We start from the raw sequence: 15,042 nt of genomic DNA on the forward strand, positions 1-15,042 counted from the left end.
GAATTAGAGCAGGAATGCTCATGTGCAGCATCCTTAGTGTATATGTTGGTCTCCGCGGGGCTGATGTGCACATCCCAGGTGTGGATCCTTGACATAGCCTGTTTTCCTGCCCGGTATTCATCCTGGCATCTGAGCAGGCCAGCCCTCTTTCCCCGCAGGCTGCGAGTTGCCCCCATGGCAAGCTGTGCACGTGGAGAGGTTTGCTGCAACAGCTTCAGGATTGTGTCTGTTAGAGTCTGTTTTTCCCAACTTCTGCAGTTCTCAATCTACGTCACATTAAACCTCTTCTCATACATTGTGTCCCTTCTTTATAGGAGAGAGCAATGCAGGCTTCTTTTTGTCTTCTGGATTTCTCCAGAAATTTCTGTACTCTTCTGGGTAGCTGCTCAGCATAGTGGCCTCCCTGTATGGATGCAGTGCACGGCAGAGATGAGTGTTGTCTGTCTCTACTCGCAGACCTTGAGTTCTGCTCTGAAAAAGGCAATAGTGGACAGAGGCATTTATGGAAATAAACAGCACTTATTTAACCAAATGTTGTCTTGGCTTCTGAACTCCAGTTACAAATGACAAGAATTAAATTATTAGATTTCACCAAATGGAGATGTTATCTTGATGAGTGGGTGTCTGTTGAAATATAGAGCTTTGGAAGAGTGTGTTGCATGATATTTGCAAACAGCCCAAATCCGCATAATCTCTAAGCTCCATTCCTAAAGATCACAGCACTGTGCATATCCTCCCTGATGCATCCTTTCTGCATGAATTGTTTTGTTGAGAGAATCCTATCTAGTAACAGTATTTTCCTGACACCTTCAGTAAAGCACTCTTTGTCCTCCCTTCTTCTTCCTCCTGCGCAGTTTCATTTGCTTTCACACTTGCAAATGTCCATTCTATAGCTGATGGCTCACCTCCTGTTAAAGGAAATATAGCAGAAAACTAGCCGACAGATCTGTGGGAGAGAAACCTGGTGCTCAGACATAGCCTTTGGACACAGAGGCCACACTAAGTATGTGATGCACAACTGCACCCACTGATGCTTACAGCTGAAATATTTTCTGTGGATGTGAACAACAACAAACTGTCCTTTGCCTGCATAAATAAAATCCTGTAATCAGCAGCCAGGGTCTATCCATATTCATGAACATAATTGAAGATTTCTTTGGATAGCCATCTGAGTACTTATTGTAGAGATGGGCATTGCTGAAATACAGCGCAAGTAAATGATGCAGGGTGGAAACAGACTCCTCAACATGCTTAAACCCGTGTCTTTTATATTCCTAGAAGTATCACATTTTCAAAGCTTCCTAGAGGTGTGAAGTGTATCTCTGTTTCCCACACACATTACTCCAGAGACATCAGTCATCTGTTAAAATAGGTTCTGAAACAGTCTGAGAAATGTTGCTGTATCTTGTGTGTTTGTTTTGGCGTTGGTGCTCCAGGCAGATGCAGGGGAGATGGGACAGAAGCATGAGGGGATGATGGCTGACTGAGGAGCCTGGGACAGCTGGGAACAAGGAAGCAAAGACAGGGAATTTGTGAGAAACCAGGCAGCTATCCCAGTGCTATCAACTCTCAAAGGCCAAGTGAATCAGCAAATCTGGGGGACAGGAATTCACACTTCATGTGTGTATGCACACATGCAGGCATGTTACAGACCTTTGCATTGGCACCTCCCCTAGTGTCCCTGCTCACTTCCTAACAAGCTGAACAGGAGGGTTGCTTCCAAGGTGTCCAGTGGCAGGCCCAGCCTCTGACTTTATCTGAACCAAACACGTATCCCTGTGCTAATAAGGAAATAAAAGAGGTGTGTCCCTGACAGCTTCACTCAGCAACTGCTGAAGCCAGGAGGAGATGCTAAGGGACATCCTCAGGCTTTTGATATGGTCCTGCACCACACTGTTGTCTCTAAATTGGAGTGAGATGGATTTCACACTGTTGTCTCTAAATTGGAGTGAGATGGATTACTTCCTGGTGGATACAAAATTGGCTGTATGGTCTTAACCAGAAGGCTGTGGTCAGTGGCTCTGTGTCCAGCTGGAGGCCAGTCACCAGGTGTCCCCCAGTGGCTCATCTTGTGATCAGTGCTCTTCATCACCTTTATCAATGACATAGACAGTGGGATCAAGTGCACCCTCAGCAAGTTTGCTGGTGGCACTAAGCTGAATAGTGCAGTTAATACAACAGAAGGAAGAGATGCCATCCAGAGGGACCTGGACATGCTCTAGAAGTGTGCAACTGAATGTAGATCTCCATGTAGATGAGCTGTGAGCTAAAGTCAGCAGCACCAGCTCCTGCTGCCAGGAGCACCACACGCAATTATGCTGGTGTGGTGAGTGCTGCTGCGGTTAGTTGCAAACCCCTCATGCTGCTGTGAGGCAGCTGGTAAACAGATCTGAGCGTGCTCTGCCAGTCAGTGTAGTGAGCTTCTTTAGAGGTATGAAATCTGGCTTGATTCTCTTACTGCACAGACCTTTTGAATCCATATATGAAAGGGATGATGTTCCTGTGCAATTCAGCAGATGCAGAAAAGTTAAATTATGGGATGAACATAATTGTTCTTCCAAAAAATCCGATCCAAGCAATGGCCCCATGGGCTGTGAAGTAAGGTAGCAGCTGGGTTTCTCTCCTCTCGGGTGGCCCTCAGCTGACTGGTGCTGGCATGTGAACGGATGGCAAGGTGTGCTTCTTATGCCTTCTCCATGTTTTGTCTAAGGGTGTGCTCCGTGGGATAGCAGGAGGAGCAGCGAATGGCAAAGTTTGTTTGCTTCTGCTTCGAGAGAGTGCTGCTGACTTACTGCTTAGCAATCCAGAAGCCTGCTGCATCATTAGTTTTTAACATGTCCTATTACCGCTGTCTTTGTATTTTATGATGTGATTGTATTAACTGGTAATACACCTGCAATCAGAGGGACAGCAAAGAAAGCTTTGTAGCTCTCTTTTTTTCCCCAGAGAAATGGATTTTCTGCGCATGGCAGATAGTAGGCCTGGTAAAAACTGTAACAAACAACATCCAGACCTGTGGCATGCAGTCAGTCTTTGCAGATAATATGCATACACCAGGGTACAGATCTCTGTAAAATGCCCTCGGTGTCAAGAAGAACTTCCCTCAGAAATGCCTGGCTTTGCCTTGTGACAGCCTCACAAGCTAAATTCCAATGCAGACATTCCAGACAAAATAATCTGAAATTGGAGCAATGTCTCCACAAAACAAACAGCCAGAATGTACGGAAAGAGAAAAATTTGTGAGGCATTCTTCAGTCTGCAACAGTCAGCCTGCAAAATAAAGTAGGAGGGTTTGGAAAACATACCTCAAGTTAATGACTTCTCAATTGGAGGCTTCAGAAGCACAGACTCTTCTTCCTAAAGGGCTAGAGAGGAGTTTGCTCTCCTTGGGCACCCTGCAGTCACACCATTGCATAAGCGCTGCGAGCTGCTCTCCCTCTGCTCTCCTACAAGTGGCCTGTGATAGCAGAGCATACTTACAGGAAAGCATCAGAGAGACAGCGTTTCATTCAGATCTTCCTCCTAATGCAATCTCACTCTTTGCTGTACAGTTCTGGCGTTTTTTTTGTTTTGTTTTGTTTTGTTTTGTTTTGTTTTGTTTTTTTAAGGATGCTGGGACCAAAATTTACCAGGGAAGGAAAGCAGACTGCTTGTTTTATTTACACTTTGTGTTCTTTTTACCTATTCTTCCTTTTGTGAGCTGTTTCCCTCTCCCACCCCTGCCTCCCTCTTCCCTCCTCTCTTGCAGCTGGAGATGCGTGGCAGGGCCCCTGCAGGATCCAGAGCAGCTCACAGTGGGTGGGGGAATCTGTATCTATGGGAGATTTTTCTTACAAGTTGCATGGCTTGCATTCTGTGTTACTAGGGATTGAAATACATGTCCCAATCAGCTTGGCTGGAGGCTTACTGTGATGTTCTTTGTGACTATGAAGAGTTTACAATGTTGTGCCATAAATGAAGGCAGTCAGATAATGTATCGTGGTGTCTAAGGAGAGGAGCCTTGCTGGGACGCTAACCTGCATCTGAAATCCCCAGGAATGTTATACGCTTGCCAAATGGCAGTGCAGAATTTCAATACTTTGTGTGCTGCTGTGAAACGGAAGTGAGATCTGGGCACAGGCACAGAAACAAATTTACGTAATACCAAGCGGGTCAGAGTTCCACAGAGAAATGGCCCCTTTCACTGTTAGCCATGCAAACTGCCTTTCAGCTCTTGCTGCACTGTTTTGCGCAGCACTGTGTAGCAATATTTGTGCCAAACCATCTGAAGTCCAGAGGGTTGGAAGTGTGGCCATCTGGTAGGCTTGTTTCAGGGGTAAGCACCATCCCCAGCATTCTGCAATCTGACAGAAAGCCTGTCAACTGGACATGAGGCAAGAGGATGCTGGGATCTGAGGCTGGCACTGAGAGCTGAGGTGCTGTAGGGGACATGGGGGTGGGGAACGTGGCCGGGATCTGCGGACCCGCGGAACGGAAGGATACGGCTCTGCTCTCAGTGCATGGTGCATGGTGGGAGAAAAACAGCTGCCTTTTGGTGGTCTTTCCTTCAGCCTTTTTTCCAGGTATGAGGTGTGTTATCACCTCAGGGTTTGCAGACGTGGGATCTGTGCTGGGTTACAGGTTTGGAAGTTACCCGTGCAGTTATTTCTGTACACGCCAGGGCAGTGACTCAGCCCATTCACAGAAAAAGCTCCAAGATGAAACCAAATATTTGTTTGTGAAACTCTGGAGGAAACAGAGCCTCGCGGCCCTCCCCCTCCCGCTTTCATCTATCACTGTTTTTAAACCATATAAATGAGTTGTAACACCAGTCGTTTCAGCAACACAGATGTTTGCAATAAGCATGCAGTTGGGAAGTGTAAAGTAAAGATGAATGTATCATTATTATGCGTAAGTAAACTTTTGTGGCCCATTTGTCAGATCAGGCTGAATTGCGTTCTGTCTTTCCAGATTACAAATGGCTTGCATTAAAACAACAGCTTTTTAAGAAGGCTGGGAAAATGTCCTGCTCTGGTTGCTCATTGTAAATACTTTAGTGCAGAAACTTTGCCTGGTCTGTTCTCTCCCAGTCCTGGAAATAAAAGCTTAGGTGCAAGTGCTGTTGTTCCCAGACCAAGATCCTGTTGTGTGCAAGACTGCCAGCTCCTTTCATATCAAGGAGAGGTTCTCATAGCTATCAGATATTGCATCTATGACAAGATGCTTCAGTGATATATAGATGCGTTCCTCCATTTATTTTTAAGTTGCTCTTAAACACATTTTCTTTGGAGCAATGTTTCAGCCAAACAAGACAGGAACGTAGGCTTTTTTTTTGGTGTTTTTTTTTGTTTTGTTTTGTTTTTGCCTTTAAACTAGTGAACATTTTTAAAAGTGAGCTATGCTTCAGTGTTTTCTGGCACACAGAATCCATCTTAATGTGGAGTACATGACAAAAAGTGCCATGCTTTCTATAAAGATCTTAAGGAGAGTGACTGAGCCCCAGTACCACACTGTAAATTAACTATTGTCCTTTGTCAGCATCAAGTGTGCCCTGTCATGTCAAATAACCACAGTTGGCATTCTGTTTATGAGCACAGCCCATTCATTCCACCCAGCAGTGAATAATTCATATAGCAAGTTTTACCCTGGGCAAAATACACTGACATCAAGAGTCACTAAACTATAGTCATTCACTGAACAAAATAGTTATTCATGCTTTCAATGTGAACCATTAAATCTTGCCAATTAAATTTAAGAATGAATCAAATTAATTCATTTAACATCTGAGCTCACAGTAACATTGTTGCACGCTTGCTGTGCTTTGCTTTTCTTTTCTCCTTTTTTCTTCCAAACTGGTTATACCTGGCAAATGAAATGCTGTGCCAAGCAACTTTTAGAAAACCTTGAAAGGGAGACCTGGAAAAAGAAGATGATTGCTAAGCCCCAGTACAGTGTCCTCAGCTTGCAGAGTTTCTTGCAGCACATATCACAAGCTACTGCATTTCAAAGGGCTGCTGGTGGCAGAAGGCACAGCTGAGCTGCCATGGACCTCCTGGGCAGCTGGGAGCTGCAGAGCAGGGGGAGATTGAATCACAGAAACAAAAAGGTTGGAAAGAACACTAAGATCACCTAGTCTAACCATCAACCAGTCACACCATACCCTCTAAACAACGTCCCTAAGTGTCACATCTACCCTTTTCCTCAGTTGTTCCCTCAGAGGCCTGCGATCTGATCCTCTTAAGCTTTCTGTCTTGTCCCTCCTACACGGTCTTTAGGGTTGCCACTGGAAAAAATAGTAGCATAGTCGAGTGGAAACATAGAAATACATCTTCAGAGGGAGAATGGCTTTGGTGTGGCAGCTCTGTGTAGTGGTGAAGCATGGCTGTGAGGGACAGAGCCCGCCTCCCCTCCTGCCTGTCCCTCCTATGCTGACGGGCACAGGTGAGGGGGCTTGCAGGGCTGTGTCAGGGAACTGGGAGAGGATTTGTGGGTGATTTTTTAAATTGCTGCTACAGGAGGGAAAAAAAAAAAAACACAACACAACCCTCTATTGTTCTTTATTGAAAATTTATCACAGGACAGTAAACAGCGGAAGTGAATTTTTCACCTGCCATCACCATGAGGGCCAAAGGGTAGGTAGTGTAGGTCCGGTCCCACCTTGTCCTGCGGAGCAGAGATTGCTTTGTTAAGGCTGCAGGCTGTCTTTGGCCCCTTCGGAACTCCAAACACAGAGGTGGAATGGGAGTGGCACCTAATTAGAGGGAGTTAATCATTGACTCTTTTGTGAATGAGGGACATGCTGGCAGTGTTTGTACTGTGGGCTCTCCCTGCTGTAACCCCTTGGGTGCTGGTCATCTCAAAGGTTACAGGTAGTCTAAGGAACACCACATCTCCTCCTTGTGAAGGGATTGACGCGGATTTGCCTGCTCCTTGGCATACATTTCTCCCAGCCTGCAACACCTACGTGCCCACATGCATCCCTGGGCCTTTCAGCTGGTGATCAACAGCTATTTATGCTGCACAAAGTCCAGAACATTTTCTTCTTATTTGCTTAATTTTCATCCCATTTAATCCCATTCCCATTTGGAAAATAGCAAGCATTCCCATTTGGAAAGACAAGTGTAGGTGGCCACATGTTGCCTGTGTGTGAGACTGCAGCTCTGGTGGGGAGTCACCTGGTTCAGAAGGGCTGCCTTGCTGCCATCATCCATCCTGCCCTAGGGCATCGCTGAGCCTAAAATTTGGGGTGAAATCCTCCTTGAGACTATTTGCCTTAAAGCAGGATGATTTGGCACAAAATAATTAGCTCAAAAGTATTTATCACATCCTCCTGAAAAAATAGATCGTATTCCAAAACACCTGCTTCCCTCTAAAAAATCACAGCTTCTGATCAGTGTAACTTAACACCAACAAACCCTGGCTGCTGCTTTTATTGTGATTAAGGCTGTTTGTACCCGGCAGCTCTGCTGCTGCTGCTCAGTACTGTGAGAAGAGGCAGGGGCAGCCTGGCCTGGGGGCATAGCTGGGGCATAGTTGTGCATGGCTGTAGGGCTTCACTGCTGCAATGCTGTACCAAGCTAGCTCCAGAATTCTCCTGTCAGCGTTTGACCCCATGGTGAGGTTGTTTCACACTGGTAGATGCACGATTGCAGTTGAGGCCTTGTGCCTTGGTGTGGAACAGCTACAATTGCTGCCCCAACATGATCATATAGAATCATAGAATGGTTTAAGTTGGAAAGGACCTTTAAGATCATCTAGTTCCAACCCCCCTTCCTCCCTGCTAAAGGCAGGGACACCTCCTTCTAGACCAGGTTGTTTGAAGTCCTGCCTGCCTGCCTTTGAATGCTTCCAGGGAGGGGGCATCCACAGTGTCACCTGCTCCACTGTCTCACCACCCTCACAGTAAAGAGTTTCTTCCTAATATCTAGTCTAAATCTACCCTCTTCCAGCTTGAAGCCATTTCCCTTTGTTCTGTTGCTACATGCCCTTCTACAGTGTCCCTCCCCAGCTTTCCTGTAGGCCCTCTTCAGATTTCCCCAGAGCCTTCTCTTCTCTAGGCTGAAGAGCCCCAGCTCTCTCAGTGTGTCCTCATAGGAGAGGTGCTCCAGCCCTTTAATCATCTTTGTGGCCCTCCTCTGGATCCACTGTAACAGCTCCATGTCCTTCTTATGGTGGGGGCCCGAGGGCTTGACTCAGTATTCCAGGTGGCATTTCACAAGAGCAGAGTAGAGGGGTAGAATCACTTCCTTCTATCTTCTGGTCACACTTGTCTTGATGCCACCCAAGATACGGTTGGCCTCCTAGGCTGCAGGTGCATATAACTGGCTCATTTTGAATCTTTCATCAGCTGACTCCCAAATTTTTCTCCTCAGGGCTGCTCTCAAGCCATTCTCTGCTCAACCTGTACCTGTTCTTGGGATTGCCTGGCCCAGATGCAGGACCTCGCACTTGGCCTTGTTGAGCTTCATGAGGTTGGCATGGGCCCACCTCTCAAGCCTGTTCAGGTCCGTCTGGATGGCATCCCTTCCCTCTAGCATGTCAACTTCACCACTCAGCTTGGAGTTGTCTGCAAACTTGCCATGGGTCCACTTGATCACACTGTCCATGCCACCTACAAAGATTTTAAATAGCACTGGTCCCAGCACCAATACCTGAGCAACGTCACTCATCACCAGTCTCCACTTGGACCTTGAGCTGTTGACTGCAACATTCTGAGTGCAACCATCCAGCCAATTCCTTATCCAGCAAGTGGTCCATCCATCTAATCTATTTTTCTCCAACTTGGCGACCAGGATGTCATACAGGACAGCATCAAACACTTTGCACAAGTCCAGGTAAATGGCATCAATTGCTCTTCCTTTATCCACTGATGCTATAACTCCATCATGAAATGCCACCAAGTTTGTCAGGCATGACTTGCCCTTGGTGAAGCCGTGTTGTTTACCATAATGTTAGGGGTTATAGAAGGTATGGATTATTCCGAACAGAAGAAGAAGGAAATTTCTACTGGGGGCATACTCACACTTCAGTAAACCAGCTTTCTCACCTCGTTTCCTTGAAATTGCTGCAGTGTCCCTCCGAAAACAATGCCAGTAGAGAGGAGCCCTTGTTCTCTCCAACACCAGCAGCCAGGATTGGGGCTGTTGAGCTCTGCCTAGAAGTTGTCTGCATATGGACAAATGGCTTTGGTCTGCTCTCAATTTGTTTATACCTTAATCCTCTGGTAGCTTCAGGACCAAATAATTTATTTCTAATTGCTGGCGATTTTTTAACCTGGCACAAAAAGGCATAGGAACAGGCTGTGAATAAACATTAAAGCCAGACAAATTCAGGCTCAGGAAAAGGTGCACATTTTTCATAGTGGGCATAGTTAACCATCAGAGGGACTTGTGGAGGGATGCAGTGGATCTTCCATCACTTAAAGTCTTTAAATCAAGACTGCCTGTAACATAATATGCTGTAAGCAGAAGTTTCAGGCTCAGTTCCAAGTTGCCTGGGTGAAATTTTTTGGTCTGTTTTATGCAGCTGGACAGAGCAGATGGTCAGAAAAGCTATGAAAATAACTCCCTGTAAGAGATCTGTGTTTAAATAAGCAAACAAACAAACCCTTGAAAATGATACCCACACGTACAAATGGACTAAAATCACACATCCTTAGCCATACTGGAAAAGGAAATGTTTGTATCTGTTGTAGCAGGCTGTTCCTGCCCCTCTGGCACAGGGTGATTTGCAGGGCAGTACTGCCCGCTGTGCTAGGGTATGGGAGGGCAGTGCCAGCAAGGTGGATGTGTGCCTTGCTCCTGGTGCCCTGGCTGGGATGGGAAGCCCTGGGTTCCTGAGCAGGGATGGAGACGTAGTGTGAGGCTGGGCCAGCGAGATGTCCTGCAGGGACCAGGGTCCCTTGGGAGGCACCTGCTGGTTTTTGTCAGTCAGCGTAACGCTCAGTGCCAGCATCTATCTCCCATAACAACGTCGGGAGGCGGTGATCCTCCCAGAGAGCGAACAGTTGGAGCTCTTCATTAAGACAGAACCTAATTACACATTTATTATTTATGTGGTTTTGCATTAATGGCCTGGCAGCAAGATTTATTTCTCAACGTATTTGTTTCACAATGTGGTTTCTTCAACGATCAATTGATATTTGGTTAGCTTAATAACTATCTTGTTAAGATTAAATTAAATGCTACTCTGATTTAACTCCATTAAAATAAATGTTGTCGTTGTTAATGAAATGCAAATCACTATTTAAATTGTGTCAGCGCTTCACTGAGTTGCCACCATTGGGTGGCAGGGTGCTGAGGAATGTGCCAGGGGAGCAGGGGGTGCCAAGTGCCAGGGCCTTGGTGAGTGGGGGCTTCCCTCTGCCACAAGCAGGTCACTGCACTGCGGGGTACAGCTCAACAGAGAGGTTGTCCCCAGGTTTACTTGGTTTTCAGCACTGTGAGTCATTCAGGCCCAGGCAGTCTGCCTCAGCAGGTAAGGACAGGGATGGGCATTGGTTTACCTCTGCTTCTACTTCCCCATCACACCCCATTTCTCTGGCAGGCTGTGAGTATGTACCTGGAGAATGTCTTCACTGAGTTTAGGCTGGAAATAGCAGCCAGCAGCAGGTAAGTAGCTTGTTGGCTGTGACATCTGCTGCTCCTCAAGCCTGGGGAAGACACTGAGGCAGGCAGTGGGACCCAAATACCAGCAAACTTGGCTTCTCCAGCACATTGGACCATGGGAATGGGTGGATGTGAATCACTCCAAAGCACTGAAGGGAAGAGCCATGTGCATACAGAAGTCAAAACGTGTCACCAAAACTTTTGTTTGCGTGAGTGCTAAGTGAAACAGGAGAAACAGCAGCTGGAGTCTTCAGGAAAGTCTTGACGCGTTGCCAAAGGGCTATGCTAAAACTAGTGATGTTAAATGTGTGGTGTGTCAGGTCGATCTAGCTCTGCTTCTAGCACTGATAGCACATGTGGGCTGCCCTGGGAGATGGGCCAGGACTGGCCTGGGAGAAAAAAAGGGAATGCAGAGCCCAACCTTCCTATGCCTGCGTTCTGAGGGGCCTATGCTGCTCCCAAAGCAGAGGGAAAAATGAAGACACAGTGCTGTGTGAGCAACTGTATTTCAGTCTGTGTGTGAGTGCAGATATCCTGTTTGCATATTTTCTTAGTGGCCAAACTTGTATGCACAAAGTCCTTGTTACTGAGCTGCAAGTACTGCAAGTGCAAAGTTGGAGCAAAGCCAACAAAGAAATCCTTTTAGTACCTCTCTGCAGCAAGGAGCTGAGAGGGGGGAATTCTCAGCCCTCCTCTCCTGCACATCCCAGCATTTAATGTTCTCAAACTGTTAATCGTTGTGCTGAAGCAAAGAGCAAACCCCTAACGCAAGCATGCAGCCTTCTGTAACATTTAGGCTTTTGCCCATGAAAGCACAAGGAGTTCATGTGTGATACAGAGCAAAGTTATACAGAATTAAATGCGGGGTTGTGTCTGTGCTCCCTGTGCTGTTCAGACACGGCCGTGTCTTCTGTGTGTGATTTTTCCTTTGCATTTCAGGCTATAGTGAAGCGGTAGCTCTAAGCCTTGATGGGGTTTTTAGTGTAGTTGGAAGAGCAACACATGATGCTTTGTGCCATATTCATCTTCCAGTGCTTGATGCTTCGTGGGATTTTCCAGCAGCTTTCATTTATTGGATTTCCTGCTTAGATTTTTGGCGAAAAGTGGGGAAGATAATGAAACATCCCCTTTTAATTCTAACTTAATTGCATACAATTAGCTAAATACATCACTTGCTACAACTACAGCTAATGCGTTGTTAAATATTATTTTTGCAATAGTGTGCCAAATGAGATATTAATAATATTTGGTATCATTAGCACTAGATTACAAAAAATATTTGCATACTGCATATTAGGGTGTGATATGATGCGTTTCCGCATTGGATGACTATGTAGGTGACTAAGGATTATGAAATAGTTCTTAACACATATTCTGAATTTTAAAGCTTACAGATTTGTTTGTTTTCAAAAAAGAGTCGAAGTTGATTTTCTGATACTGTTTTTGTGGCTCATTGTTTTTGAATAAGTGTGTTGAGTCCAATTCCAGAGCAGAGTGCTTTCACAGTTACACTTTGCCTACCCCAGTTTCACACAGTTTGGTTTCTCCTTTCCTTTCTATTCCTACGTGCCAAGAATGATGAGGGGAAAATTGATCCTGATGAGGGCTGGTCTCAATGTCCTCTGCAGGGCCTTCCCATCTCCATTTTTTTCTCCATTCTGCATGGTCTGGAGCTGTCTAACATTCAGCCAGCTCGCAGAAGAGTCCATGAGAACAGGTGTCTGCATTTTGCACTGCTTCTGCACTGAGGAAGGCTGCATGGTACAGCTCCAGCTGTCACCAGGACGTTTTCGAAGTGGTGATGGAGTCTTCTCTGGAGCTGAAAACATCCCCTCGGTGCTCCTGTGCCTGCGTGCTGCAGTGCTGGCTGGGTCCTGGGTGCCACGGTGCAGGACTGTGCCCAGCACCCTTTGTCAAGGCCCCAGGGCCTGCTGGCACACAGTGTGCAAACACAGTGTGCAATGCCAGAGGGGTTGGTGGGGCACGTTAGAGTGACTTGAGGCACCAGGGTGTGAACTTCATCTCTCCCAACCCCAGGCACAGCTCGCTCCGGGCTTTTGGCGTGGCCCAAGAGTGATGACAGGAAGCTTTCACAAACTTGAAATGATATTTGGCTTTTTAGGGCCATACAGTATCTGGGCTTCCCTTTTCAGGGCTCCAAGTACTTCCCAGTGTTTGAGGCAGAGCCATGAGTGGAAACATGCTTTGGGGACCAACAGCTCTCTGCCACTCACAGTCTGTAATGTGGGAGCAACAACAAACAGGACACATAGATGGGTAACGGACAGAAATACAACTTCTGGAGACTGATTGGAGGTGTCATAAAATGATGATTAATTGAGGAGAATAGAAGTGAGAGACTCTTTTAGTGGTGGTGAAGCTCTGGACAGAGAACTGCAGGCTGGAGCTGCTGGGTGTGCTGTGCAGACTGGCCGCTGCCGTGCAGCAGTCACACACAGTGTTTGTGCAGTGCTCCGGCAGTTGTGATTTGCTTTGAAAATAAATAGAAACACATTGCCCCAGGGCTGCCTTAGCTCTCCTTGAGGATCACCTCTGGCAGCAGGGGAGCTCTATCTGTGTTTCTCCTGTAGGCCTTGCAGATGTGCCACTGGGAAAACCAAGCATGCAGTGAGGCTGTGGAGGCTGCTTGATGGCGAGCACAACTGCTTCAGCTTTTATTGCACACTTCTGCTTTTTTGTTCAGAAGTAGAACTCAAAGACACTTAATGGAGGGTTTCTCCACTCCTTCCTTCTCCCCTTCTGTGCCTCGAGACAGAAGTGTTTGACAACAGAGGGGAAAGTAAGGAAGACTACAGAGTAACCAGAGAGAGGTGAAGTGCGCATGAACTCGCTTCCGCAGTCTTTGACAGCTCATCTGGTGGGAATAATGAGTAATTTATGTAGCATTCCCCGCTTCAGATTATCGAGTGGCTAGACCAAAGCTGGGAAACACTCCAGGTCCAAATCAGATACAACAAAGAGGACATTTGTAGTCCTTTGTGTATTCCTGTATTGTATTCGTTTTTATTAATTTCCTGATAGTGGAAGCAATCGGGGCAGGGAACAGAAGGTCTCACGTCCCTCTCTGTCCTCGTGGTGGTCTCTGCGGTTGTCGGGGCCAGCACAGCTGTGGTGGGATGGCCTTGCTGCCTTCAGCCGGGGTCCCCTCTCAAGGCCAGCAGCAAGGCACTGGGGAGGGGAGCAAATGCATGAAGTGCTTCCTCCAGCCACCACCGCCAGTTGCTCCATGTTCTGTGCGTGCACCCAGAGCAGGCTTTTGGAGTGACCTCACAGTGTAATGTTGTAACTGTGCAGCTAACTTGGAACGTCCATCTGTGCATTTGCCTGAAGAGAAATACCTCCTTTCTGTATAAACAAACCAACAGAGAGAACCAACGCAATGCAAATAAACACCTGAGAGGCATTTTCCTATGGCAATGAGTCCAATGTAAGTGCTTGGAAGAGCTCTGCTTAGAGAGAAAAAAGGGAACTTCAGCTTGCAGTATATTTTGCCTGTTCTGCTGCTAAAGCAGTCGCATGCTACCCATAACACTTAGGGGCATATTGCTTTACAGACTGCAAACAGCCTCTTTGGGTGACTATAAAGCAGACTTAACTGTATCCTCATTGCATTTATTCACAGCAGCTAAGATTATTGAAAGCAATGCTACTTTTCCACTGGAAATCTTGGTAGCCACTCTGGTATTCCCAGCAGTTTCCAAACACGTAAGTCCTTGAAAGAAATAGACCAACAGATTCTCTGAGCCAGATTCTCTCCCACTGCAATCCCTTTACACCATTGCATTTGTCTTTTGCAGAGAGCGTTGCTCCAGTTTTATACCAGCGCAGCCAGAAATAGAATTAGGTCTCCCTCCTCCAGCCAACATTATTCAGAGTAAATCCTCTTCAGCAAAGGAAGCAGCCAGCTAGCTGCCAGTTCTTGGCAGGTCTGCAGAGCCCTGGCATCGATGTCAGTTTTAGAAGTTGAAGATTCACATGGGGTTTAATGGAGAGGTATTAGAAATTTCTTAAAATGAATTAGCACATTTTAAATCTAAAGCAGCCACTAGGATGGGCCCTCTGTACTCCCATGTGCATTTGGTATCTGCTAAGGAAGGAAACTGAAAACAACTTGCCCATTTTTTCCACTCTGATGCTAATTTACTATGTTAGTGTCTTGGTATCTCAGTTTATCTGTAATAATGGACAAGCCACTTACCTGGACACTCCACCACAGGGCAGTAAGGCCTATTGGATGTCCTGCAATAGTAACTGCAATTGTAGCAACCTCTATCAAGACGGCTTGGTGTTCAAAGGAGCAGTGGTTATTCTGCTTTTTAGAGTGCGGAAAATGAAGCTGAGACTGGAGGTGCCCCATCACAGCAGGCTCGTGGTGGCAGCCAAGCTCCCTGGAGCTCTTTCAGGGCATGGAGCACAAAGTCAGGGCAGCTGCTGA

The 15,042-nt window shown here is 46.5% G+C and overlaps 1 protein-coding gene across 10 annotated transcripts in view; it reads left to right on the forward strand.

The window, feature by feature from the left end:
• RTKN2 (rhotekin 2) overlaps nt 1-15,042 on the forward strand; it is a 190,883-nt gene that overhangs the window by 102,245 nt on the left and 73,596 nt on the right. The gene's annotated exons all lie outside the window — the stretch shown is intronic.

Source organism: Centrocercus urophasianus, unplaced genomic scaffold, assembly GCF_019232065.1.
Source record: "Centrocercus urophasianus isolate 14NV4802_14NV808 unplaced genomic scaffold, USGS_Curo_1.0 seq_17, whole genome shotgun sequence".
Taxonomy (NCBI): Eukaryota; Metazoa; Chordata; class Aves; order Galliformes; family Phasianidae; genus Centrocercus; species Centrocercus urophasianus.